Below are 4728 nucleotides of genomic sequence, written 5' to 3' on the forward strand. Positions count from 1 at the left end.
TCTCAATACTTTGTAATATATCCTTTGTTTGCAATGACAGAGGTCAAACGTTTTCTGTAAGTCTTCACAAGGTTGCCACACACTGTTGTTGGTATGTTGGCCCATTCCTCCATGCAGATCTCCTCTAGAGCAGTGATGTTTTTGGCTTTTCGCTTGGCAACACCGACTTTCAACTCCCTCCAAAGGTTTTCTATAGGGTTGAGATCTGGAGACTGGCTAGGCCACTCCAGGACCTTGAAATGCTTCTTACGAAGCCACTCCTTCGTTGCCCTGGCGGTGTGCTTTGGATCATTGTCATGTTGAAAGACCCAGCCACGTTTCATCTTCAATGCCCTTGCTGATGGAAGGAGGTTTGCACTCAAAATCTCACGATACATGGCCCCATTCATTCTTTCATGTACCCGGATCAGTCGTCCTGGCCCCTTTGCAGAGAAACAGCCCCAAAGCATGATGTTTCCACCACCATGCTTTACAGTAGGTATGGTGTTTGATGGATGCAACTCAGTATTCTTTTTCCTCCAAACACGACAAGTTGTGTTTCTACCAAACAGTTCCAGTTTGGTTTCATCAGACCATAGGACATTCTCCCAAAACTCCTCTGGATCATCTAAATGCTCTCTAGCAAACTTCAGACGGGCCCGGACATGTACTGGCTTAAGCAGTGGGACACGTCTGGCACTGCAGGATCTGAGTCCATGGTGGCGTAGTGTGTTACTTATGGTAGGCCTTGTTACATTGGTCCCAGCTCTCTGCAGTTCATTCACTAGGTCCCCCCGCATGGTTCTGGGATTTTTGCTCACCGTTCTTGTGATCATTCTGACCCCACGGGGTGGGATTTTGCGTGGAGCCCCAGATCGAGGGAGATTATCAGTGTTCTTGTATGTCTTCCATTTTCTAATTATTGCTCCCACTGTTGATTTCTTCACTCCAAGCTGGTTGGCAATTGCAGATTCAGTCTTCCCAGCCTGGTGCATGGCTACAATTTTGTTTCTGGTGTCCTTTGACAGCTCTTTGGTCTCCACCATAGTGGAGTTTGGAGTCAGACTGTTTGAGGGTGTGCACAGGTGTCTTTTTATACTGATAACAAGTTTAAACAGGTGCCATTACTACAGGTAATGAGTGGAGGAAAGAGGAGACTCTTAAAGAAGAAGTTACAGGTCTGTGAGAGCCAGAAATCTTGATTGTTTGTTTCTGACCAAATACTTATTTTCCACCATAATATGCAAATAAAATGTTAAAAAAACAGACAATGTGATTTTCTGGATTTTTTTTTCTCAGTTTGTCTCCCATAGTTGAGGTCTACCTATGATGTAAATTACAGACGCCTCTCATCTTTTTAAGTGGTGGAACTTGCACTATTGCTGACTGACTAAATACTTTTTTGCCCCACTGTATATACAAGGACACCCTGGTATAAGACCAGACGTATATTTATAAATTGGTTTGCAACGTTCAAGCCAAAAGTGCCTCCTGTAAGGGAAGAATAAGTTTAAACCTGTTTTATGTATTTCAAAATGTTTTGCACTGTGTAACCTGTTGTTTATGTTTCCTTTTCTCAGTCCAGGAGTACTGGATTTAACGGGAAAAGGGGGATGATGCACCCCAGGGGTTCGGGTACCACAGTAGTGCTGCCTTCCTCTCAGGGAGAGTAGTGCTATGCCTGGATACAACTTTTTAACAGCCACAACACATGCAGGGATTGCCTAGCAGACAGACAAATCCCTGCATGTGTTGCGGCTGTCGAACATTCGTGAGACATGCAGCCTGGGGGAATCGAAAATATTTTTTGAGCACTCCAAAGTCACTCTGTTAGCACACGAGCATGGCAGATAACACCTTATCCAAGCACGTTCGCTCATCACTAGAATAAAGAAGTGACTTTAAGAAAGGCACAAATGGAAAGATGAATATGATGCAAACAAAAAAAAGGTGCAAAAAAATAAAAACTCGATGTAAACAGGTGCAAAAGCAATACTGAATCTGGCCCACAAGCTCTATAAATTATGTAGAATATAGAGATGCATAATAACAAAGCACCATCCTTCGATGGTGAAAGAAAAAAGGAATAAATAAGTAAAATCATTTGTATAGTGAGATAGATGGCATAGACAAGAGACACACTACGCGTATTGTCGTACTAGACACTTTTTTACACATTTTTTATGTAAAGGCCATTTTTTTCTGCTGGGACTGATTTGGTAGAGTATTTTTTTCAAGTACTGACTTCTTTGCTATGCTGAAAAGAATACGTGGGGAAAAAAACAGTGCAATGTGCATTCTAGACTTGTTTCTCCATGGAAGTCATTGGAAGATTGCTTAAAGTGTATCTGAAGTTGTTTTTGTGTGTATTTTAGATCTTACTATTATTATATTTCACTCACATTCAGGTTTCATCATTATTATTTATCACCGATTTTAATGCTGTTTTTATTAATAATGTTGCAGATGCTCAGTAGTAATTGTTAGGCAGCAAGTGTACTGAAATGACGGCAAAGTGACAACTGAACCCTTCCTGACATTAGAAGAATTGATGGCCTTAATTTATCGTCCATGCTTATCCCAAGTGCCAGTACAAGTGGTTTGGCTCTCATATTGAGTGTAGTTTGGAGAGACTTAGTCTGTCGAGGGGGGTGTTGGTGATGGTCAAGTCTCTAGTGAGAATCATGTAGTGTAGACTTCCCCAGATAGAGAAATGAGAGCGGTGACAGTCCGTGAAATCCAAATGAATAGGCATCAACCAGCCAAATCTGCAGGACATGTCTGAGAAATAACTAAATTAGCTCCCCCCATATAAAGCGGCTCCGGATAGAGTCTGCAAGAATGGGACACTGCCTAAAATATTCAAGACGACAGTCCTGCCTGAGTCTGAAGAAAGTTCAAAGACACCATAGGGTAGTGAAAGGTTCACCTCACATCAAGCCTGAAAAGAACTTCTTTATATTCAATTTATACTATAATCGTATAATTGTCACCAATTACTTTCTTTTCTTTCTATCTAGAAGATTAGGACATTTTAGAGAGAATTATAACATAAAGCCGGAAAAGAAATGTAAAAAAAATTCTCCTCAGCCATTTCTTAGTTGTTTCTGTCTGTGATCGATACATACGGCCACCATGACAGCTAATACATGGTTTGAGACCATCCCTTTACACACTCTTAAATGTGCCAAGCTGCATAGTTATACAGTGGTACATGGCTTTCCAAAGAACTAGTAAGGGCTCCTTCACAGGTAATCTTTTCTCGTGCTAGTGTTATCCGTGAGGCAGTTCACATGTCCAATAATTTTTTCTTCAAACCGAGTAGTCAGCACAGATGCACAGAGACTTGTCCGGTATTAATCAGCTCAAACTCACCAATGCAAATGTATGGATCTGTGAAAATACTGGACACCACTCGGATGTCATCCATGTGTCCTTTTTTCACGAACTGTTTGAAGCTTGAATCTCCATCAGTTACGTTTTGTTTTTTTCTCATCTGCGAAGAAACTGATGAAACTCTGATGGTACAAACGAAAACTGTGACCAAACTCTGGTGGCACCCAACAGCTACCCTCACTTGGTTTGGCCCTCCTGCCGAGGCGGTGTTCTGGGGTGTACCCGCTGCCGCATGCTAGCAGCTACTTGGAGGTACAGGTGAGAGTTGAGCAAAGATGGAAGAGCTGTCCAAAAAGGACACGGCAAGCACTCCACCAGAGGTGCTACCTCTATCTAGATACCCCATATACCACAAGAGTACATTTTAATTATACGCCATAGAGTACATTTTAATTATTAGCAAAACCTCTTTAGTGTACTGCGGACCTGCAGAGGACAGAGAAGTTATAGAGGAAACGTATAAATATTTATGCACTCTAAATCATGGGTCTTTTAACCCTTTTTTGACATAGAATGGAATAGTATGTGTAACACTCCAGGAACCGGTTGTTACAGTGGTGTTGCCTTTCTTTCGGGGAGGGTGATGCCATGCCTGTAAGCAAGGAGGATCCCTTTAACAGTTGGTACATACATGCAACATGTTCTGATTCCAGGCCAGAAGGGGGAGCTCTGAACCCGGTTTCAGGGGAGCTTCCTCAGAGACATATATTCTGGCTTGGAGGAGGAGTTAGTTTTAGTTTGTGTCATACAGTCTGTCAGAGGGACAGAGGAGAGAAGAAGCAGACAGAGAGACTGAACAGAGGAGCTGGGGCCGTGCAGCCAAGTGGTGCTGCAGCTCTTGGCCAGAGAGGAGAAGCAGACAGCATTGCATCTGTAGAATGTGTCAGAGGGAAGACGCACAGGAGAATTAAGGAGCTGGAAGAGCGCTGCAACTGAGCTCCTTCCATGCTGGAGCACAGGAACCGTGCACCGAGAGCACGAGGCTGTGTGGAACTGTATGTCCCATAGTAGAACCAGAGGGCAGAAGACTTCAGGCCGTCTGTACGCACCCACACCGGAAGGTACAGCAACATACAGAGCCCGGAGTCATCTTAGAGACACCTGTTAAAAGGCTCCCGTTGCCTACCATGCGGGTACTGTCTTAGGACAGAGAGAGAGAGGACCTTGTGAGGAGCCATAGGCAGCAAGGGACTCACCTTACAGTGCAAGAAGGAAGGCTTACAACCTCACCTAGAAAGGGGGATCCATAATCGACCGGACCTCACCAACACCTGACTGTGGCCGTGAATCACCAGTAAACATGTAAAGAGACTGCAACCTTGTGTCCTCTGATTATTTCTGGCACCACACTAT

This window comes from Ranitomeya imitator, chromosome 1, assembly GCF_032444005.1.
Source record: "Ranitomeya imitator isolate aRanImi1 chromosome 1, aRanImi1.pri, whole genome shotgun sequence".
NCBI classification, from domain to species: domain Eukaryota; kingdom Metazoa; phylum Chordata; class Amphibia; order Anura; family Dendrobatidae; genus Ranitomeya; species Ranitomeya imitator.